This window comes from Cherax quadricarinatus, chromosome 16 (genome assembly GCF_038502225.1).
Source record: "Cherax quadricarinatus isolate ZL_2023a chromosome 16, ASM3850222v1, whole genome shotgun sequence".
Classification (NCBI taxonomy): Eukaryota; Metazoa; Arthropoda; class Malacostraca; order Decapoda; family Parastacidae; genus Cherax; species Cherax quadricarinatus.
Window position 1 is genome coordinate 45,645,125 of NC_091307.1, and position 25,613 is coordinate 45,670,737.

Consider the following 25,613-nt stretch of genomic DNA (forward strand, 5'->3'; position numbering starts at 1 on the left):
CCACCGCTATTATTACTATCACCACCACCACTACAACCACCACTACCACAACCTTCTCTGTAATTTCACTGTAGCCCCACTACAGGAGATGTATCGCACAGTAATATTATTCAATAATAACATTAATCGAAAATATTCTTTAGTTATTCTAACCTAACTATATTTATGGTGACTGTGATAAATTGAGAACTTCAGATAGGTAGAGCTCAGTAAAACTCAAAGTTTCGTTCATCAGTTTTCTCTGCTGGAGCTTCACTATAACTATATTTATAGTGACTGTGATAAACTGAGAACTTCAGATAGGCAGAGCTCAGTAAAACTCAAAGTTTCGTTCATCAGTTTTCTCTGCTGGAGCTTCACTATAACTATATTTATAGTGACTGTGATAAACTGAGAACTTCAGCTAGGTAGAGCACAAGTACAACTCATAGAGTATCGTTCCTTCTTTTTGTGGTACATCTCTGCTAAGGAATATATAAACATGGCAAGCTTCTCTTATTCCAAGGAATCTTTCCAAGACTATTTGGTTACCTATGATGAATTGTTTGATTTGTGTGATCTGGACAACAGGAAGAGGCTAGGAAGCGGAGTGTCTGCTACAGCATATAAAGTGATTTTCAACGGTAAATACGCTTGTCTCAAACTTGGAAAATGTTTGGAGGATCAAGAGGCATTTGATTATGAAGCTGCCACTTTAGCCGAGCTGCAGGGAGCTGGTGGAGCTCCACTACTGCACTGTGTATGCCACAACTTCCCTGCTATTGTTATATCCTTCAGAGGCGGTACTACCTTGTATAATTATTGCAAGAATAACTACGACTTAAAGCTACAAACTTTGTTGCTGATATTCCTTCAGGTGGCACTTAATCTGGAGGAGATTCACCAGCGAGGATTTACCCACAATGATTTAAAGGCAGACAATGTCCTCATTCATGAAGCAGAGGACGCCCTCGAAGTTAATGTAATTGATTTTGGGCACAGTACAAAAGTGGGAGAGCATATGGGCTGGGATTATACCCCTGAAGAGCATGAAGATTACCCACACTATGCTCCTGAGGTATTTCTTTGTGGTCCATGCACCCCTAAAGGTGATGTGTATTCCCTAGGACACATGATGTTTGAACTCTTGGGCTCTTACTTTAGACAGAGGAAAATTCCTGGCCCCTTGCATCTAATTAAATTGATAGATTTTATGATGGACCCAGAAAGGTCTAGACGGCCATCCATCCTTCAAGTGATTCAAATACTTGAGGAAACAGTAAAACAGCTGCTGACCAATGCCACACCACAGGTCGACGCCCCAGCAGATGTCCCATCAGATGCCGACGCCCAGTCAGAAGCCGATGTCCCATCAGAGGATGATGTCCCATCTGGGGCTAGTGCCCCTCCAGAAGCCGATGCACCATCAGAAGCCGACGACCCATCAGAGAATGATGCATTGCCACGGACCTACACCATGCCACAGGACGACTTGCCATCAGTGACTGACGCCTTATCAGAGACTGACGCCCCATCAATGGTCGATGCTCCACCAGTGGCCAACTCCCCATCTGACACAGACGTCCCACCACGGGGTGATACATTAGCTGCAGGATATTCTATAAAAAATATGACAAAAGGTCTAGCCCTACACTATGTCTTGTACATGGCGCTCTCTTGTATGTATGGTAATAATTATTACCCAACATATAACGCTGTAGAGTGAGGTCCTGGTAGTGTAGTCGTCTCTGTATATTCTTCTCTACTCACTCACATTATTAATGTAATTTAAATACAATGAAATTATTTTGTTTTCATTAATAAAAACGAATCTTATTTAAAAAATAAATTTGTTTTATTTGAAAGAATATTTTGTCTTACTTAAAAAAGATTATTTTGTTTTAACAAAAAACAAGAAATTTTATTTATATAAAAAAAAAAAAGGAACTCGAGGAGCAGCCACCTCCACGTGGTGAGTTCTGGGTATTTTGTAACTGGATTAAAATCTCTTACAAAATAGCTGAGAGCTGCTCATAGTCTGTTGTGTATATGTGTACAAACTACACATATATACAAGCAGAGTGAACCTAGTAGCGACCAGCCAAGAAATGGGACCAGGAGCTATGACTCGACACTGCAACCAAAATATTTGTAGTAGTGATACTTGTAGTTGTGGTACATGTAATGGTGATACTTATAGTGATGATACTTATAGTTGTGGTGCTTGTAGTGGTGATACTTGTAATGATACTTATAGTGGTGATACAGTGGTGAGTGATACGTGTAATTGTGGTACTTGTAGTGGTGATACTTGTAGTGGTGATACTTGTAGTGGTGATACTTGTAATACTTGTAGTGATACTTGTAATACTTGTAATGGTGATACTTGTAATACTTATATCATCAGCAAAACTAACCATATAATGATGGGGCTGGCTAGGCATAGCATTAAGTAAGGCATTAATCAGAATATTGAAAAGGGTGGGTCTAAGCACACCTCCCGGTGGGGTTCCTAATTCAAAATCTTGAGTTACACTTCTATGTCCCTGGAACAACACAGAAGACTTTCTGTTGGACAGATAATCTTTAATCCAGCGGAGAAGCCATCCTCCAACATCCATTCTGGCAAGTTCACTAATGATTACATGTCGGTTGGCTACATCAAAAGCGGATTTAAGGTCAAGGAAGGTAGTGTATGAGCTATCAGTGTGCAGAGTGAGAAAGGTGGTAATGCAATGATGCACACTCCTTCCATGCATGAAGCCATGCAACTGGGGAGACAAGAATTGCTTAATTTTGTGCATAAGACGATTAGGAATCATCCTTTCGAATGTTTTACACAAGCAGCTAGTAAGGGATATTGGACGAAATGAGTTTTGTTGATTGGGCTTCGGAATGGGAATAATGAGGCTGTTGGTCCATGATTTAGGGAGCGCATGATAGTGGCTATCTTTGTACTTAGCAAATCAAAATTATAATTACACATTGTAACCTTTACAAAGTAATAAAGTTTATTATTATTATTATTATTATTATTATTATTATTATTATTATTATTATTATTATTATTCCCATTGTGCTTCTAGACTTATTTCCATTGTGGTCCTTGACTTATTTTCATTGTGGTCCTTGATTTCTTTCCATTTGGGTCCTTGACTTATTTCTATTGTGGTCTTTGATTTATTTTCATTGTGGTACTTGACTTGTTCCCATTATGGTCCTTGACTTATTCCCATTGCGGTCCTTGATTTATTTTCATTGTGGTCCTTGACTTATTCTGATTGTGGTCCTTGAGTTATTTCCATTGTGGTCCTTGTTTTGTTTCCATTTGGGTCCTTTACTTATTTCCATTGTGGTCTTTGATTTATTTTCATTGTGGTACTTGACTTGTTCCCATTGTGGTCCTTAACTTAATCCCATTGTGGTCCTTGATTTATTTTCATTGTGGGTCTTGATTTGTTCCCATTGTTGTCCTTGACTTATTCCCGTTGCAGTCCTTGATTTATTTCCATTTGGGTCCTTGACTTATTTTCATTGTGGTCCCTGATTTATTTTCATTGTGGTTCTTGACTTAATTTCATTGGGGTCCTTGACTCATTTCCACATGAATGGAAATAAGTCACTTTGACTTTTTTAGGTTATCCTAGGTACTGTAAACTTATACTGTTATGTAGGGAGGGAACAAGACAACCCAAAAAAAGTGACTTGTTTACATTTTACTCCCATATTTACCCCCATTGTAGCCCTTGACTTATTTCCATAAAATCAATACAACATCTAGGACACAATGGAATTAATTTTAGAGTAGATATCACGATCTCCCCCCCCCTGATTTTTAGATTTTGCCACCGAAGTGGCTAGTTTATTGTGCACCCCATATCCATCCTGTGGACGGTAGCGCAAGAGCATATGGATACACAAAAGGCCTAGGAACTAGGCCCCAAAGGGTTAACAGGAATACATATGGATTTACATCTACATATCTATAGTTCACTTATCTGTTACAAGTCTTCTTCTTCTTCTGATGACCAGAGCTTTGGTAAGATGGGTAAGGAAGAAGGATGGGTAAGGATGGAAATATTGGAAAAGGGTGGGAGGGGGGGGGAGAGGTAGGATATAAAAGGTAAGTGGCCCAACCACTTTGGTATATTTTAAAAAGTGTATGTGAATTGATAAGATATTCTTTAAGGGGTATAATACTAACCCATCAGAGTCACATAGATATAATAGGTATATAAGTACATGACTCTGAATTGGTAGTAGTTATACAAGTTGCAATTGCTTTTTTTTTTTTTTTTTTTTTTTTTTTTTTTTTTTTTTTTTTTTTTTTTTTTTTTTTTTTTTTTTTTTTTTTTTTTTTTTTTTTCTCGCGATTGCACAACGGATATTTATACGACAAGAAAGGCATTAATTTTCTGGCCAGTTTATAAGTTCGTGACAATAGCTTCTTAATGGTGGTGTCCAACAATAGTCAATAGCATAATTTTACATTAGAAAGTTATTTAAGATGTCTCCCTAATTGGGGGCGATGATTTTCTTGGTATACATAGAAGGGTTCTGGTGGTATCCAATCTTCTTCATCAGGTAAGTTGCTCAAAATCATGGATCGAGGGTAATCATCTTTATGAATAAAACGACGAACCCTCTGTGGGAGAGTCATTCTTTGAGTCCTGTGAGGTGGAGTATTGATGGTGTAATCGGTGGTATTTATCACTTGTATAGGATGTTCTCTATCTGGCATGTATAGTTCTTGCATTGTATAAAGTTGTTTCTTTTTTAGGGTGTCAAGGCGTACATTTATGGCAGTAATATCTTGTTGTGTGTGTAAATCTGCCATTTTAACTCTGTCTCTCCTCCTGGTATCGGTAATAAAGCGAAGAGCACTATTCTGGACCCTTTGTAACCGTAGCATGTTGGTCTTTGTTGTTAATGACATTGGGACACAAGGGTATTCGAGTATAGGTCTTATTATCATTTTATACAGATGTTTTTTGACATGTTGAGGGGCTTGATTGAATCGAAAGAGTCTGCTAAGACCGGCTTTGGCTGTGTTGATCTTTTTAGTTACATGAGATGTTGAGTGGAGCAGCCTGTCTATTTCATATCCCAAGATCTTGTTAGGGTTTCAAGTACAAGTAAATTTACGAAATTTGCTTAGTATATCTGGTATCTTATTTTCATTAATAAGATATCTTGACATGTCACATAGGTTATTATACTGTCTGTCTCTGTATTCCTCAATAAGTGGACAATTAAGCACATAGTGTTCAAGAGAGTGACCATATGTCTGATCACATAATTTACATTTAGTTTAATCATCATGTGTGTGTCTGCCAGACTGGTGAGAGTGGTGGCTGTGGTGGCCCTTCAAGCATCAACAACATTGTCAGGCTGGACACCATCATCCTGGCAGTTATTTTACTGGTTTATTGCGGGTTTTTGTGTCATTTTTGGTGGGAGGAGATGGAGACGTCGCCCAAAAATGAGTGTGGAGAAGCCAGAGGTATTTTGTAGACATATTTGAGGTGTATTAGTGGAGATAATAGTGTGAGAAGTGACGGGTGTTGCAGGTGTTTATCTCCACACTTGTTCTCTCATGTATTGAAGATGTTTTATCACTTGTCATAGATGAGTGGCCCATACGGGTTTACCGCGGCTTTGTAGGTGGTAATGATTGTTTATGGCAGGATAATGATGATTTATATAACATAACATTGTTGTGTCACTGCTGACACTTTACCTGGAGAGAGTTCCGGGGGTCAACGCCCCCGCGGCCCGGTCTGTGACCAAGCCTCCTGGTGGATCAGAGCCTGATCAACCAGGCTGTTGCTGCTGGCTGCACGCAAACCAACGTACGAGCCACAGCCCGGCTGATCAGGAACTGACTTTAGGTGCTTGTCCAGTGCCAGCTTGAAGACTGCCAGGGGTCTGTTGGTAATCCCCCTTATGTGTGCTGGGAGGCAGTTGAACAGTCTCGGGCCCCTGACACTTATTGTATGGTCTCTTAACGTGCTAGTGACACCCCTGCTTTTCATTGGGGGGATGGTGCATCGTCTGCCAAGTCTTTTGCTTTCGTAGTGAGTGATTTTCGTGTGCAAGTTCGGTACTAGTCCCTCTAGTTTAGTGACACTGTCAGCAGTTTAGTGACACTGTCAGCAGTTTAGTGACACTGTCAGCAGTTTAGTGACACTGTCAGCAGTTTAATGACACTGTCAGCAGTATAGTGACACTGTCAGCAGTTTAGTGACACTGTCAGCAGTTTAGTGACACTGTCAGCAGTTTAGTGACACTGTCAGCAGTTTAGTGACACTGTCAGCAGTTTAGTGACACTGTCAGCAGTTTAGTGACTCAGCAGTTTAGTGACACTGTCAGCAGTTTAGTGACACTGTCAGCAGTTTAGTGACACTATCAGCAGTTTAGTGACACTGTCAGCAGTTTAGTGACACTGTCAGCAGTTTAGTGACACTATCAGCAGTTTAGTGACACTATCAGCAGTTTAGTGACACTGTCAGCAGTTTAGTGACACTGTCAGCAGTTTAGTGACACTCAGCAGTTTAGTGACACTGTCAGCAGTTTAGTGACACTGTCAGCAGTTTAATGACACTGTCAGCAGTATAGTGGCACTGTCAACAGTTTAGTGACACTGTCAGCAGTTTAGTGACACTATCAGCAGTTTAGTGACACTGTCAGCAGTTTAGTGACACTGTCAGCAGTATAGTGACACTGTCAGCAGTTTAGTGACACTGTCAGCAGTATAGTGACACTGTCAGCAGTTTAGTGACACTGTCAGCAGTTTAGTGACACTGTCAGCAGTATAGTGACACTGTCAGCAGTTTAGTGACACTGTCAGCAGTTTAGTGACACTGTCAGCAGTTTAGTGACACTGTCAGCAGTTTAGTGACACTGTCAGCAGTATAGTGACACTGTCAGCAGTTTAGTGACACTGTCAGCAGTTTAGTGACACTGTCAGCAGTTTAATGACACTGTCAGCAGTATAGTGACACTGTCAGCAGTTTAGATACACTGTCAGCAGTTTAGTGACACTGTCAGCAGTTTAGTGACACTGTCAGCAGTTTAGTGACACTCAGCAGTTTAGTGACACTGTCAGCAGTTTAGTGACACTGTCAGCAGTTTAGTGACACTGTCAGCAGTTTAGTGACACTATCAGCAGTTTAGTGACACTGTCAGCAGTTTAGTGACACTGTCAGCAGTATAGTGACACTGTCAGCAGCTTAGTGACACTGTCAGCAGTTTAGTGACACTGTCAGCAGTTTAGTGACACTGTCAGCACTTTAGTGACACTGTCAGCAGTTTAGTGACACTGTCAGCAGTTTAGTGACACTGTCAGCAGTTTAGTGACACTCAGCAGTTTAGTGACACTGTCAGCAGTATAGTGACACTGTCAGCAGTATAGTGACACTGTCAGCAGTTTAGTGACACTGTCAGCAGTTTAGTGACACTGTCGTCAGTTTAGTGACTCTCAGTTCAGTTTAATATCTTCATTATGCCCCCCATACCCATCCTGTGGGTGGTAGTCAAAAGATTACTGAGGTACATAATGGGTCCAGGGACTGGACCCCAAAGTTATGATAGCTGAACTAGTTACAAAGGTAATGAACACCAGGTAGATCTGGTCACAATCATGGAAAGTTACAAAGATAATGAATCAGCCTCACTCCTATACATGGTTACAGTCATGAACAAATTACAAAGTAATGAGCCACTGATACGTCCACACCTGGTCACAGTTGTAATGAGTTATAAATACATGTACAAATATTAAGTGGGTCATACACCCACACGAGCACGCGCGCACACACATACACACGAGGGTGCATGCACAGACGCATGCACACGAGCATACAAATATATGCACATACACAAGCATCCCCCCCCCCACACACACATGTGGTAATGCTTTATTTACAGCTAGTAAAGTCAGGGTATTTCTCCAAATGGTCTATAATATACCACTGTGGATAAAATACTTTGCCGTTTCTTGAACATTTCTGAGTAAGTTGTCTCTAAATTCAATAATTTGATCGCACTCCAGTATATAATGACGCAGGATGTGACAATAGTCCATATGGCAAAGTTTACATTTCGTTTGGTCTACATCTGGTGGTGGTGATTTAACCTGCCATAGATACTTGTAACCCAGCCGGAGCCGGGCGGTAGTGACATCCAAGAGTCTGCTTATCTTGTTGGATGCACCATAGACATGTGGCTCCTTCGGCATGTTGGAATGATGATAAATTGACTGACCGGTGTCAGTCTCCCTAAGTCTTAAGTCAGTGAAGTTCAGTTGAAGTTCTTTTTGTATTATTGTTCTCAAACTGCTGACAACCCAAGATTGTAATCTACTCCCACTTTGAAAGCATACAGCTTAGCCAATTCATTAGTTCTGTCATGCATCTGAAGACCAATGTGAGATGGAATCCACAGCATGTGCACTCTGACTCCACTGTCCACAATCTTATACCTATGTCTGGCTTCTGACAAAAGCATGCCACAATTTATACTTAATGAGTTGAGAGCATTTATGGATGACAGAGAATCAGTTACAGTTAAAGTGTCAATCTTAGATACATGGATGCATATGAGTGCAAGGAGTATGGCAAACTGTTCTATTTGAAGGGTAGAGGCCCAGTTATTGATGCGTGCTCCAATTTCTTTATGAGAGTTATCAGTCTGTATGACAACAGCAGCGCTACCAGCTGCACCAGTGGACTGATGAGCAGAATCTAGTGTCACTGTCAGCAGTTTAGTGATGCTGTCAGCAGTATAGTGACACTGTCAGCAGTTGAGTGACACTGTCAGGAGTATAGTAACTCTGTTTACGGCAGGATAATGATGATTTATATAACAGATTAACATTGTTGTGTCACGTCTGTCATCCTTTGTTGCTCCAGAGCTCTTGATCCAAGGTGTTGGACCTCTCCTCTCCCTTGGATCAAGCCCTTATTATTCCCCTTTTACCCAAGTGCTACTTGGCCTTTGTGGGTTTAATGCTTCACTATAAATTTAATAATAATTATAATGGAGCCTCCAGGGAGACGATTTGATCCTGGTAAAGAGCTTTTGATCCAAGGTGTTGGAGCTCTTCTCTCCCTTGGATCAAACATCTATTATTTACCTTTTTCCAAGTGTTACTTAGCCTTGTGGATTTAGTGCGTCAGTATTAATTTAATAATAATACAGTGGACCCCCGCATAAATATATTAATCCATTCCTGAGAGCTCATTGTTATGCGAAATTATCGTTATGCGAATGAATTTTCCCCATAAGAAATAATGGAAATCAAATTAATCCGTGCAAGACACCCCAAAGTATGAAAAAAAAAATTTTTACCACATGAAATATTAATTTTAATACACACAAACTGAAAAAGGCATGCACAATTACATGACACTTACCTTTATTGAAGATCTGGTGATGATTGATGGGATGGGAGGAGGAGAGAGTCTTAGTGTTTAGAAGGGGAATCCCCTTCCATTAAGACTTGAGGTGTCAAGTCCTTTTCTGGGGTTACTTCCCTTCTTCTTTTAATGCGACTAGGACCAGCTTCAGAGTCACTGGACTTCTGTCGCACAACATATCTGTCCATAGTGGCCTATACCTCTCGTTCCTTTATGACTTCCCTAAAGTGTTTCACAACAGTGTCAGTGTAATAGTCACCAGCACGGCTTGCAATAGCTGTGTTAGGGTGATTGTCATCAAAAAAGGTTTGCACTTTAAGCCACATTCCACACATTTCCTTAATCTTTGAAGTAGGCAACTTCTTCAATTTCTCTCTCCCCTCCTCCGAAGCAGTTTCCTCAGGTCTGGCCTCTTGCTGTTGAAGTTGATCTAGCAGCTCATCAGTGGTTAGTTCTTCATTGTCCTCCTCCACTAACTCTTCCACATCATCCCCACTAACCTCCAACCCCAAGGACTTTCCCAATGCCACAATGGATTCCTCAACTGGCATACTCCTCTCAGGGTTAGCCTGAAACCCTTCAAAATCCCTTTGGTCTACACATTCTGGCCACAGTTTCTTCCAAGCAGAGTTCAAGGTCCTCTTAGTCACTCCCTCCAAAGCCTTACCTATAAGGTTTACACAATTGAGGATATTAAAGTGATCTCTCCAAAACTCTCTTAGAGTCAATTGAGTTTCTGAGGTCACTACAAAGCTTTTGTGTACAGAGCTTTTGTGTACAGTTTTTTGAAGTTTGCAATAACCTGCTGGTCCATGGGCTGCAGGAGAGGAGTGGTGTTAGGAGGCAAAAACTTCACCTTAATGAAGCTCATGTCCCCATAAAGTCGCTCTGCCACGTCTGTAGGATGACCAGGGGCATTGTCTAACACCTGGAGGCACTTAAGGTCTAATTTCTTTTCAGTTAGGTAATCTTTCACATTGGGGGCAAATGCATGGTGCAACCAGTCATAGAAAAAGTCCCTAGTGACCCATGCCTTACTGTTTGCCCTCCACAGCACACACAAATTAGCCTTGAGGATATTCTTTTGCCTGAACGCTCTGGGAGTTTCTGAGTGATACACTAATAAAGGCTTCACTTTGCAATCACCAGTAGCATTGGAACACATCAACAGAGTAAGCCTGTCTTTCATAGGCTTATGTCCTGGGAGTGCCTTTTCCTCCTGAGTAATGTAGGTCCTGCTTGGCATTTTCTTCCAAAACAGGCCTGTTTCATCACAATTAAACACTTGTTAAGGTTTCAGTCCTTCACTGTCTATGTACTCCTTGAATTCCTGCACATATTTTTCAGCTGCTTTGTGGTCCGAACTGGCAGCCTCACCATGCCTTATCACACTATGTATGCCACTATGCTTCTTAAATCTCTCAAACCAACCTTTGCTGGCCTTAAATTCACTCACATCATCACTAGTTGCAGGCATTTTTTTAATTAAATCCTCATGCAACTTCCTAGCCTTTTCGCTTATGATCACTTGAGAGATGCTATCTCCTGCTATCTGTTTTTCATTTATCCATACCAATAAGAGTCTCTCAACATCTTCCATCACTTGCGATCTCTGTTTCAAAAACACAGTTGAACCTTTGGCAAGAACAGCTTCCTTGATTGCCGTTTTGATGCCCACAATAGTAGCGATGGTTGATTGGGGTTTATTATACAACCTGGCCAGCTCGGAGACACGCACTCCACTTTCATACTTAGCAATGATCTCTTTCTTCATCTCTATAGTAATTCTTACCCATATTGCTGTAGGGTTGGCACTAGAAGCTTTCTTGGGGCCCATGGTCACTTATTTTGCAGATAAAATCACCAAAAACACTATAATAATACGAAATGTTCCGATTGTATGCTTGGATGTTACCGCGGAGGCTGGCTGGTAAACAATGCCACTGGCGGAACATGTGAGGCTGGCTCAGGCCGCACATTAGATGCGTCTCGGACGAACAGCGTTGAGTGGGTTTTTTAGCGGTATGCGAGGCAAAATCTTAGCGATAAAATGTATCGGTATGCGGATTTAACGTTATGTAATGCCAACGGTATGCGGGGGCTCACTGTATAATACTGGAACCTCAAGGGTAAAGAGCTCTTGATCCATGGCATTGGAACTGCCCTTCCTGCCCTTGGATCAAACACGAGGTCAATATATACATTGTTCTTAGGACAGAAATCCATTAACATCATATATAATAAATAACTGTTATTTTTCACCAAAAAAATCATTTTTTTTGTAGATTTTTGAAGATTTTTTAAGTTAATTGGTTAAAAAAATGTATCATTTATTATGTAAATTATTAACTGGGTTGTACAATGGTTATATTTTAAGTGGGTTGTACAATAGTTATATTTTAAGTGAGTTGTACAGAGAACCTTCACAGCGCGCATAACGGAGATAAAACACCTCAATTACTGGGAGCGCTTGAGGTTCCTAAACCTGTATTCCCTGGAACGCAGGCGGGAGAGATACATGATTATATACACCTGGAAAATCCTAGAGGGACTAGTACCGAACTTGCACACGAAAATCACTCACTACGAAAGCAAAAGACTTGGCAGACGATGCAACATCCCCCCAATGAAAAGCAGGGGTGTCACTAGCACGTTAAAAGACCATACAATAAGAGTCAGGGGCCCAAGACTGTTCAACTGCCTCCCAGCATACATAAGGGGGATTACCAACAGACCCCTGGCAGTCTTCAAGCTGGCACTGGACAAGCACCTAAAGTCGGTTCCTGACCAGCTGGGCTGTGGCTCATACGTTGGTTTGCGTGCAGCCAGCAGCAACAGCCTGGTTGATCAGGTTCTGGTCCACCAGGAGGCCTGGTCACAGACCGGGCCGCGGGGGCGCTGACCCCTGGAACTCTCTCCAGGTAAACTCCAGGTAAATAAGAAACAAGCTTTATTTTGATAGGTAAACCCAACCGACCCTAGACCACTGATAAATGGTACAGTGGTACCGACAGGATGTGATAAAAGGCATTTATATACAATAGACCCCCTGTATTCACTGATTCAGTTATCCACAGTTTACTGTGGCCCAAAAACACCTCTTAATTTTTGCATAATAATGAACTCCAAATCATGAAAGTAGAGAAGCTGGCAGTTCTTCAAGGCCTAAAAGAAGCCTTGAAGTGCTTCTCATCACTGAAAAATGACAATTCTCCACTTGCTGCGCATAATTTATGAATTACAGTGGAACCCCAGTTTTCGAACTTAATCCATTGTAGAAGGTCGTTCTAATACCGAAACGTGCGAAAACTGAATCAATATTTCCCATAAGAAATAATGTAAATATAATTAATCTGTTCCAGACAGGACAAAATACTCCTTCAATATGATGCTAATGTCAACTCTATGGCTTATTTATCTATCACAATTGATCTAATATGACATAATGAACAAATAAACATATTAAACAGGTCCCGGTGGACTGGTGGCTAAAGCTCTCGCTTCACACATGGAGGGCCCAGGTTCGATTCCCGACAGGATGGAAACATTTTGACGTGTTTACTTACATCTGTTGTCATGTTAACCTAGCGGCAAATAGGTACCTGGGTGTTAGTCGACTGGTGGGTTTCATCCTGGGGGACAAGAGTGAGGACCCCATTGGAAATAAGACAGTTAGTTTAATATCTTTATTATGCACCCCATACACATCCTGTGGGCGGTAGTCAAAAGATTACAGAGGTACATAATTGACCCAGGGACTGGACTCCAAAGTTTTGATAGATGAACAAGTTACAAAGGTAACTAAGTAGATCTGGTCATAATCATGGCCAAGTTACAATGATAATGAGCTCCAGGTACAGCTGGTCACACTCATGACAAGTTACAAAGGTAATGAATCATAAAAATGTCCGTACATGAACAGACAGTCCTTGATGACGCACTGACTTTCTTGGGTTATCCTGGATGGCTAACGCTCTGGGGGTAAAAATCCAAAGAAAATCTTTTCAGAAACCTGAAATACACTCTAGAATGAATAAAATATGTCATTATGTATGTGGCTAGTAGTGTCGGAGGTGGAGAGTTTATTTGGAGTCGGGACAAAATACTCCTTTAATATGACACTAATATCAACTTTAAGGCTTATTTATCTATCACAATTAGATTTTGCCACCGAAGTGGCTAGTTTATTGTGCACCCCATATCCATCCTGTAGACGGTAGTGCAAGAGCATATGGGTACACAGAAGGCCTAGGAAATAGGCCCCAAAAGGGTTAACAGGTGTACATATGGGTTTTTATTTATCTACAGTTCACTTATCTGGTACAAGCAAATTTAGTTAGTATATCTGGTATCTTATTTTCATTAATAAGATATCTTGACATGTCACATGTCTGTCTCTGTATTCCTCAATAAGTGGACAATTAAGCATATAATGTTCAAGACAGTGACCATATGCCTAATCACATAATTTGCATTTAGTTTGATCATCATCTGTGTGTCTCCCAAACTGCCAGAATTACTTGTAACCAAGCCTAAGCCTGGCCACTAGAACATCAGTCAGTCTGTTCACATTGCAAGTTTCTCCATAAACATACTTATCCATGTTCATGTTATCATAGTGGGTTATAGATCTACTCAGGCTTCTAACTGCATTCCTATAACAATCATTTTCATTATTTACTTCTCTCCTAATATTATTCCTAATGCTAGACACAGATATACCAAAGTTATATTCTACATTCTCCTTTATCATGAAGGAGTAATCCAATGTGTAATGAAATTCAGAGCAATTGTACATTAATTCCTCTGTCCGGATTTTTGAGTATCTATACCTGGCTTCTCCAATGAGCATGTTGTTGGAGTCATTATATGAGTCAGGAGCCTTCCATGATGACATAGAATCAGTAATGATGATAGAGTCAAGCTCAGTCTCATAAGTTAGCTTTAGTGCCATTAGGATTTATCTGATATGACATAATAAACAGTATTAATAACATAGAAACATGATATATACTCTAGAATGAATAGAATATGTCATTACATATGTGGAGTGGTAGTATAGCTCTTGTTGGGTTTATAAGGGCCACTGACAGCATAAGCTGTACATATAGCGGTGGTAGTGGCAGCAGTGTTGTCAGTGGGCCCTATATACCTCGAACAACAATGGAGGAGTTAGTTTCATGCCATCATTTTTCTATTGCTTAATCACTTACGTGCTGCACTGTTAATGCTACACTTTATCGCTGGCTGGTGCTATAGCCTTTATCAATTCTTGCTGCTTTAGTATCATACATATCGTAGAATCACTGAAGAAGGCACATTCTCCCCCTCTCTCAGGCCTTTACCAAAGGACTGGCTCACACTAGGAACTTTCTTTCGGCCCATGGTGGCTTATTTTGCAGTCACAATTAATAAACATGCACCAAAAACAAGGGATTATTACGAAATGTTTTGGAATGTGCAAAGTAATGCTCTTTTGACCAGTGGCAGAGGCAGAGTGAGGTAGTGGCGGTGTCCCTGGGCAGGCAGATGCTTATCATACATCCAATAACGATGGGCTCTCACGAACAGATTAATATTGTAAGTCAGGGATCCACTGTATAGTAGTTCTTGTCATTTCATAACCAATCTCTGTTCTGACACTAGTACAGTGGACCCCCGCCTTACGAATGCATTGCGTTATGTTAAATCTGCCATATGAAGCATTTGAAAGCAAAACTTTTGCCTCGCCTCACAATAAAAAACTCGCCTTACGTGATTCATCCGGGACGCGTCCCACGTGTGGCCTCAGCGCCAGTGTTTACAAGCCAGCCAGTGAGGTCACATCTACGCATACATTCGGTACATTTCACATTATCCTAGTGTTTTTAGTGCTTGTAACTGCAAAATAAGTCATCATGGACCCTAAGAAAGCTTCTAGTGCCATCCCTGTAGTAAAAAGGGCGAGAATTAGTATGGAATTGAAAAAAGAGATTAAGGAAATGTGTTCAAAGTGGGTTGAACTGCAAACCTTTATGGATGAAAATCACCCTGAAACAGCTACTGCAAGCCGTGTTGACAACCTGTACAATGAGTGTTATGGCCCATTTTAGGAAAGTCTTAAAGGAACTGGAGGTACAGAGCTCTATGGACAGATTTGTTGTGCGACAGAGGTCCAGTGACTCTCAAGCTGGTCCTAGTGGCATTAAAAGAAGAAGGGAAGTAACCCTGGAAAAGGACTTGCTACCTCAAGTCTTAATGGAAAGGGATTCCCCTTCTAAACAATAACTTCCACACTCTCCCCTCCTCCCATCTCATCAATCATCACCAGATCTTCAATAAAGGTAAGTGTCATGTATTCTTTTCTTAGTAGAGTAGTAATTGTGCATGTCTTCTTCAGTTCGTGTGTATTAAAATTAATATTTCACAAATAACAAAAAAAGGCACAATACCGTGACTTTGTAAATGGTCCAAGCCAGGCCAAAACGTCGTGTAGTAAGCTTCTCTCTTCTATGTGCGGGTTATTTGTGTATTGTGTAATATTTCACGTGGTAAAAAAAATTTTTTTTTCATACTTTGGGGTGTCAGGAATGGATTAATTTGATTTCCATTATTTCTTATGGGGAAAATTAATTCGGCTAACGATAATTTTGGCTTATGATGAGCCCTCAGGAACGGATTAATATCGTAAGGTGGGGGTCCACTGTATTAGGTACTGAAACTGTACTCAAATTGTCACACACAGGTGGACATTTACACCTGCCTTGGCCATTTAGTATTGTCTTGGAATATATACAAAGTATTTATAGGTCCAAGCAATGTTATGGACATGTGGGAGTATAGAAGAAGAAGAAGAAGAAGAAGCAGTAGAAGTAGAAGTAGAAGTAGTAGTAGTAGTAGTGGTAGTAGTAGTAGTAGTACTAGTAGTAGTTGGTTGTTGTTGTTGTGGCCTTGAAGCATGTAAAACAAGCCTCAGTCCACCCCTGACAGTGAAGTGATACGATGAAATAACATTAGATAAGAGCTGACATTTGATGAGCATAAGCGAGGGTGCAGTGATAAGACTTGATAAGATAAGATTAGAGGTGACATTTGATGAGCGTCGGCCCTCACTTTGTTTTTGCTGGTACACAAACATGTCTGTCTGTATTTGGCTGTCTGTCAAGCTCCCTGTCTATCTGTCTATCCATCTAGCTCTTTGTCTCAGAGAGAGCCACAAGACTGCATCATCACGTTTACTCAAATCTTCAAGCAGAACATAGCACTTTGTCTTGATTTTTTAGGTTATCCTAGGTAATTTACACTATGTATACTTGTACAGTAGGGCCTCGCTTTATGGTGTTCCGCTAATACTGTCATTTCAAATTATGACCAAAACTCGCTATACGGCTCCCCCACATGACTTTCTAATATGGTCACCGCACCCCACCCAGTTTGTTTACATTCCCTGTGAGATCCGTAAGCACTAAGTCTCTCCATTATGTCTGGAAACTCCAAAATTTCAAGTGTTTTTAAAAGTTATTTTATGTTTTATATATACTCTGATAATTACACTTATGTATACCTGTACCTAAATAAACTTACACACTGTGCTGGCGTGCAGGTACACATTAAAATCAGTGTCTTATGTCTCAAGACGTCATATTAGTAATAATAATAATCACTGAGTCTCATTTAAATGTATATTAACGTAATATACATTTAAATGAGACTCAGTGATTATTATTATTACTAATAATGTTCCAGAATTGTTTCTCCTTACTTAGGGCATAGGTTATAAGACATTCTGAAAGGGGGTTGCGCAAATATTGCACATGGGATATTATCAAGGTTTTTTGATATTTCCTTGACCATTAATGGCCATATCCACCTCAAAGCCACTAAACTCGGGGTCAGAATCACTTTCCTCTTAAAATGGGAGAGTTAATTTATTTATTTATTTATTTATTTAAAAATTTGAGCACACATACAGAGGTACAACAAATACAGGTAAGAGCAGTATGCCAAAGCCACTTATACTATGCATAGCATTACGGGCTGGCTTAAAATTAACTTAAGATTAACTAAGCAATGATGAAATCAGTGATAAAACATTAATGTAAACAGGTTACTATAAAGCACAAGTGAGTATTACAAAGACAGGTCATATGGTTGTATGCATTGTTGTACATTCAGTAGAATGGAGTATTCTGTTAGGTAGTGTATTTAAAAAATAATAAAGTTAGATTGGGTTTTAGGTTTAACATTTATGATATAATTGTGAGAAACATTTAAGATATACAATTTATAAGGTTCAGTTATTCAGTATTTATTTGGTTTTGGGTGAGTAAGTGATCTTTGAGAAGAGACTTGAATTTATAAACAGGTAGTGTTTCTTTTATATTTACAGGTAATGAATTCCAGATTTTAGGGCCTTTTATGTGCATTGAGTTTTTACATAGTGTGAGATGGACACGAGGAACATCAAAGAGTGATCTGTGCCTTGTGTTATGGTCATGTGTTCTGTTGAGGTTGGCAAGGAGATGTTTGAGGGGAGGGTTAATATCAGAGTTAAGTGTTCTATGTATGTAATAGGTGCAGTAGTAAGTATGGATGTTTTGTATGGTGAGGAGGTTTAGTGTATTGAATATTGGTGGAGTGTGCTGCCTATAGTGAGAATTTGTTATCATTCTAACTGCAGCCTTTTGTTGGGTAATTAGTGGTCTGAGATGGTTACTTGTTGTTGAGCCCCATGCACAAATTCCATAGGTGAGATAGGGGTAAATAAGAGAGTGATATAGGGCCAGGAGGGCTGACTGTGGAGCATAGTACCGTATCTTCGATAGTATGCCTACAGTCTTGGAAATTTTCTTAGAAATTTGTTGTATATGTGTATGAAATTTGAGTCTATTATCAAGGTGGATTCCTAAGAATTTTCCCTCTGTTAGCTTTGTGATAGGTGATCCGTTTATCATTATGTTAAGAGGGACATCTGTAGCTCTGTTACCAAACTGAATGAAGTAGGTTTTGTCAATGTTTAGTGTAAGTTTGTTAGTTCTCATCCAGGTAGATATTTTCTGTAATTCGGTATTTACAGTATTGGCTAGCGTGACTGGGCTCGGGTGGGAGAAGACGTATGTAGTGTCATCTGCAAATAGTGTGGGTTTGAGTAATTGCGAAGCATTTGGTAGGTCATTTATGTATAGGAAATCGGTGAATCCCAGGTGTTTGCCACGCTATTTGCTCTAGCTGGCACTCATTTAAACTGGTGCTCCCACAAGGTAATAAGTGATCCCAGATTTTTTTAATACAGTGCACACTGAGTGTTAAGACCCATTCTATGCTGACAAGGCATCTCAGGCCAATCGTGCCAAATTTGAAGGCAGGAAAAATAAAATGTTTATATATGTTTGGGGCACTAGCGGTAATAATGTATATATACGTTTGGACCGTTTATGGGTTAAAAAATGTATTTTTTGTTTATATTTTTGGGTGTCTGTAATGGATTAATTGTATTTGTGTGTGTGTGTGCAGCGGCAGCGGCAACAGGAACCTTGTCCTCTATTTTTACTTCTACCTGAGGTTCCCAGCAGCCCAGTGATGACCTAATCAAGACCCACATAACACTAACATGTGTGGATACCCAGAATGATATAAATCAACTGCAGAAATCACCCAAAAGTTCACAAATTACCAACTAATAGGACTCGTACTACCACGTCCTACCCCGCTGCCACTGAAGTGATACTCCACAACATTCACCCATTGCCTATTATTCATCTGAAGCCACAACCAATGGACAAGGGTCAGAGCAATAAAAGAAGATCCAGTAACCAGCTAAGGACTCCTAACATCAAAGGTGAGAGCAGTAATAACACGAGGAAAACTTGTGGTACTGCCAGCCAGGACACAACCCTCATCACCCACCGGCACCACCACAACACACGACAGACAACAACAAACATGGCCGCCGTCACAGTCCAAGATAACTCCTTCCCAATATTTGATGTCAAGAAGATCACCGACCCAGAAATAGCTAAACTCCTTACGATTCAGAACCAAACGATCACCTAACTAACTCAAATGCAGGAACTAAAAGCTAGCAATGCAGATTACCTCAACAAGATCACTGCTCTAGAACATAAACTAGACACACTGGAACAACAAAGCAACACCCACACCCAGTCCCTAGACACCATCAACACACTAAAAGACCAAGTCACCCTACTTACTACCAACATTACAGAGGAAAGATCAAGAGTGGACCAACAACTTGCCAATGTCATAACCAACTTCCAAGACCATAATGACCAACAGCAGCTATTTGACGCTGTTGTAGTTAACAGCAAACATCTCCCACCCACAGTCACCCAAGAGACCTGCATGGAGACCACCTTGCAGCTTATCAAGGACCACCTTCGCCTTAACATACGTAGTGATGACCTAAAGGATTGCAAACTGATGGGCTACCAAGCAGGTAAAAAAACAGTGCTGTTAAAATTCCAAACTAGCCTACAAAGAAACAACCTACTAAAAACATCTATTTCTATGAAAACTGATGTTTACGTCAATGAGTGCCTTACCAAAATAAGACAAAACCTCCTTTATCGGCTAAGAAAATTACGCTATGCCCAAAAAATCCACCAGTGCTTTGTGAGGGATGGAAAAATCTCAGTTAGGAAACAGCCCACTGGGAAGAGATACTTCATCTCTACAGAACATGACCTTAAAACATTCCTAAGTGAGGCTGGACTAACAGAATCAGAGTAAAGTGCAGATAATACCCACAGTCCACAGTTAGTGTTATATTGTCATAAATTTGTGCCCCCCTAAAATTCTAATACCCCAACTACTTTTGATTGTCATTGTTGTATTCAACGACCATTCTACCTCATAGTCTTAATTTGTTTAATACCTACAGATTCTATGTCCTTTTTTTTACAACTTAACGCATCACTGTTCCATCTTATTTTATTATAAACTAGCCATAACTTGTCCTCAATAATTCTACCTCACTTTAAGAAATACTCAATTTCCCAATTTTATTCTAAAATCCCTATTATTGCCCAATTTTGCTTTAAACTATATTGATCAAACTTATTGTAAACTTCTTTTATTGACCATTTTATTCTATACTTTTTTAAACTAGTATTTTCAACTACAACTACATTTTTCTTAACAAATTACTTAGACTATACAACAAACATTGTCCTATAAAAACAAAACAGATCACAAACAAACGGCTTGGTTGCCCATGGCTAACCAGCACCATTCTGAAATCCATTGACAAGAAACACCAATATGAAAAGCAATATAGACAGGGCTTAATACACAAAGATATTCTTAAACACTATTCATCAGTTCTCACCAAAGTAATAAAGAAAGCCAAACAACTATACTACTCCAGTAGATTCACAGACACTAGAGGAGATATAAAAAAGACCTGGAAAACACACTCTCAGATTCTAGGGACCCACAAACTGAAAAAAAACAAGAATATTGTCCTAACTAAACCTAATGAAACACCACTACATCCCACTGACACAGCTAACAAGATAAACGACTTCTTCTCAACCATAGGATCTAATCTTGCCAATAAAATCCCACATACCAATGCCCATGCTGGGGACTACCTAGATGGGAATTTCCCAAATTCCTTCTATCTTGCACCAACTGAGCCCTCGGAAGTCACCGAGATTATAAAGTCACTTAAAAACAACTCAGGGAATCTGTCTAATGTCCCACCATTACTGTACAAGCGAGCGGCCCATATCCTTTCGCATGCTATTTCATTACTTTTTAACCCTTTGACTGTTTCCGACGTATAAATACGTCTTACGAGCCAGTGTTTCTGACGTATTTATACGCATAAATTCTAGCAGCTTCAAATCAAGCAGGAGAAAGCTGGTAGGCCCACATGTGAGAGAATGGGTCTCCATGGTCAGTGTGCACCATATAAAAAAAATCGGGGAGCCAGTGGTGCATTGTGGGAATGCCATTTCAGTTGTCCTTTTTCAGCATGTCTAGCGGTAAGAAATATGTGATACCCCAGCAAATCTGGGACTCTTCTCTTCCCAAGTGATGCTCTAACACAGATGGAAGTGTCAGTGAAGATCAATTTCATGATTTGGAGGAGTTTGAGACCAAAAGCAATGGAGGAGGAGGAGGGGAGGAAGAGGAGGAGGAGGAGGAGGAGGAGGAGGGGAGGAAGAGGAGGAGGAGGAGGAGGAGGAGGAGGAGAAGAGGAGGAGGAGGAGGAGGAGGAGGAGGAGGAGGAAGAAGAAGAAGATGTAATAATATTGTTCCCTTGAAGCAAGAAAAAAAAAGTCCACCCCATGACAGTGACAAGATAAGGGGAGATAACATCTGATAAGAGCTGACTTTGATGAGCGTAAACAAGGGTAGAGCTGATAAGGAAATTTTACATGACCATCGCCCTCCCTTTGTTTTTGCTGGTACACAAACATTTCTGTCTGTCTATTTGTCTGTCTGTCAAGCTCTCTGTCTGTCCATCTAGCTCTCTGTCTCAGAGAGAGCCACAAGACTGTGTCATCACGTTTACTCACATCTTCAAGCAGAGTATAGCACTTTGTCTGGATTTCTTGGGTTATCCTAGGTAATTTACACTATGTATACTTGTATTTATGTGTACCTGTGAGACAGAGATAGGCAGACAGATAGAAAGAGAGACAGATTGAAAGATATAGAATGAGGGAGAAAGATAATTAGATAGAATGGAGGAGGGGAAGCAGCATCCGACCTCATTGTTTTGACAGGCAGGAGGGGGAGTGACTAATGAGACAATATGTCACTTTGACAGCTGCCGACTTCTGACTCAAAACAATTATAAGCCACACACTCCCACACAAGACAAGGAGGAGGAGAAGGAGGAGAAGGAGAAGGAGGAGGAGAAGGAGGAGGAGGAGGAGAAGGAGGAGAAGGAGGAGGAGGAGAAGGAGGAGAAGGAGGAGGAGGAGGAGAAGGAGGAGGAGAAGGAGGAGGAGAAGGAGGAGGAGGAGGAGGAGGAGGAGGAGGAGGAGGAGGAGAAGGAGGAGGAGAAGGAGGAGGAGAAGGAGGAGGAGGAGAAGGAGGAGGAGAAGGAGGAGGAGGAGGAGGAGGAGGAGAAGGAGGAGGAGAAGGAGGAGGAGGAGAAGGAGGAGGAGGAGGAGGAGGAGGAGGAGGAGGAGGAGGAGGAGGAGGAGAAGGAGAAGGAGGATGATTGTTTGTTTGTTTTTGTAAACAAGTTTTGTAAACAATATATTGATAATTATGTTTGTGTGCTTATTGTGTTGTATACAACGAGTGTATATATGTACATTGCACCTTACTTTGGTCTCATAGGCCACATAAGTTATGTGAAAAAATAAAATAGTGAAAAAAACAAAAAACCTTCAATTACAAGTAAACTAAAGTTTACCGGGTGAGCGGCAGTCGCCACTGTTGCCATACGCGGCTCATTTTCTGCGAACTTCATCGCTCTATATCTCCGTAAGTACCGATGGCAAAAATTTTTTTTTTGGACTAAAACACTCAGAAAAATAATCATAACATTTTCATAAGAAAAAATAATTTTTTTTTTTTTGAATATTTGGCGACATAGAATGACAGTTTCAGAGAGGGGCCTGAAACAGTCAAAGGGTTAACAAGTCACTAGAAACTAGCACCTTCCCAAAACTACTCAAGATGGCAAGGGTTACACCAATACATAAAGGTGGTGACCCTACAGACTTAAACAACTATAGGCCAATATCAAACTTACCATTGCTATCCAAAATCTTTGAGAAACTCGTGCACAGGAGACTATATTCATTTGTAACAGCACAAAACATACTCAACCCCTGCCAATTTGGATTCAGGAAAAATAAAAGCACTAATGATGCAATCATAAAAATGCTAGATCTGCTTTACACAGCATTGGAAAATAAGGAACATCCACTAGGAATTTTTATTGACCTAAGAAAAGCTTTTGACACAGTAGACCATGACATCCTACTCCACAAACTTGACCATTACGGTATAAGAGGCCATGCGCTTGCTTATTTCAAATCTTACCTTACTAATAGGTATCAGTATGTTACCATTAAAGACACAGCATCAACAACACGGCCACTTGATACTGGAGTTCCGCAGGGAAGTGTCCTTGGTCCCCTGCTCTTCCTCATATACATCAATGATCTTCCAAACGTATCCCAACACCTGAAACCCATTCTCTTTGCTGACGACATGACTTATGTCATCTCTCACCCTAATCTTGCCACTTTCAACACCATTGTTAATGAGGAGCTGATCAAAATATCGACTTGGATGACAGCCAATAAACTTACGCTTAACACTGACAAAACCTACTATACAGTGGACCCCCGGTTAACGAACTTTTTTCATTCCAGTAGTATGTTCAGGTGCCAGTACTGACCGAATTTTTTCCCATAAGGAATATTGTGAAGTAGATTAGTCCATTTCAGACCCCCAAACATACACGTACAAACGCACTTACATAAATACACTAACATAATTGGTCGCATTCCGAGGTGATCGTTAAGCGGGGGTCCACTGTATTATGTTTGGTAGCAGAGCAGGATATGCACAAATTAACATTAAGATCGACAACACTCTAATTACCAGACATAATGAGGGCAAATTCCTAGGCCTATACCTTGACAACAACCTGAATTTCAGCACCCATATCCAACACATAACCAAAAAAGTATCCAAAACGGTTGGGATCCTCTCCAAGATACGATACTACGTGCCGCAAAATGCTCTTCTCACACTATGTGCTTGGGGATCAACTGCAGCAACACACCTAAAGCCAATAATAACCCAACAAAAAGCTGCAGTAAGAATAATCACTAAATCCCATCCCTGGCAACACGCCCCCCCACTCTTCATAGATCTAAACTTACTCCCTGTTCAGTACATCCACACTTACTACTGTGCAATCTACATCTACAGGACCTTAAACTCCAATATCAACCTTGACCTAAAACGCTTTCTTGATAGTTGTGACAGAACCCACAGGCATAACACCAGACACAAACATCTCTACGACATTCCCCGTGTCCGACTAAACCTTTACAAAAATTCAATGTATGTCAAAGGCCCTAAAATCTGGAACACCCTACCTGAGAACTCTAGAACTGCAGACACATTCATCACCTTCAAAACTACCATTAGAAAACATCTTATCTCCCTGATACACCCCATCAACTAACTACACGAATACCACCTGGTGGTTCACACTTACACTTGGTTTTGTGAATTGCGATGTTGTACACAGGCATTCCTTGTATCGTCAGTCCTGCTTGCATATTGGTGTTCTGAAATACGTGTTTGGAGGTCTCTTGATGTTTCACCCACATATAATTTGTTGCAGTCATTACAAGGGATTATGTATACCCCTGCAGAGGATGGAGGCTTGTCCTGTCTACTTCTGGTGATGTCCTTGATGGTCGTGGTTGTGGAGGTATCCACTATCCTCGTCACTTCATCAGAGACTGCAGACGGCGGGCATTAAACATCTTCAACACACCCAGAGAAGACACTGCCGAGAAGAGATACATAGTCCTCCCCACCAACTCCATTGCCAAACATGTTTCCAACATCTTTTCCAATACATCATTCCAAGTATCTACCTCCACAACCACGACCATCAAGGACATCACCAGTAGTAGACAGGACAAGCCTCCATCCTCTGCAGGGGTATACATAATCCCTTGTAATGACTGCAACAAATTATATGTGGGCGAAACATCAAGAGACCTCCAAACACGTATTTCAGAACCTCAATATGCAAGCAGGACTGACGATACAAGGAATGCCTGTGTACTGCATCGCAATTCACAAAATCATTTAATTAACTACAGAAACTCAAGACTTATCGCCACAGAAGACAACACTCAATACCGAAGAATCCTGGAATCATCGCTTATCTCTATAACCAACAATTTCAACCAGAACAACGGCTTCCATAACGTAGCTGAACCACTCGCCAAGAAACTTCTTCATCGCTATCCCACATAAGAACATAGAACACTACAGAAGGTCTACTCACAACTTGTCCAATACCCCTGCCAAGCTACCCAAGACTCTATAACTCCACCCGGTAGATCATCAGATGCAGCATTCTCCACCTGACCTCACCATTCTGAACATGACTATAAATACTCCCGTACCTTCCACCCCAGGTAGATCTGTGTGTGACTTGAAAAAGCCCACTGTGTGGGTGAAACATTGTCAATAAAGGATCACATTATACTG

General features: G+C 40.6%; 1 long non-coding RNA gene across 1 annotated transcript; it reads left to right on the forward strand.

Annotated features, from left to right (window-relative positions):
* Positions 1 to 5,332: 5,332 nt before the first annotated feature.
* LOC138852774 (uncharacterized) lies at positions 5,333 to 25,613 on the forward strand. Its single transcript, XR_011392079.1, has 2 exons — positions 5,333 to 5,482; positions 25,220 to 25,613. It is a non-coding gene; the product is annotated as an uncharacterized lncRNA (long non-coding RNA).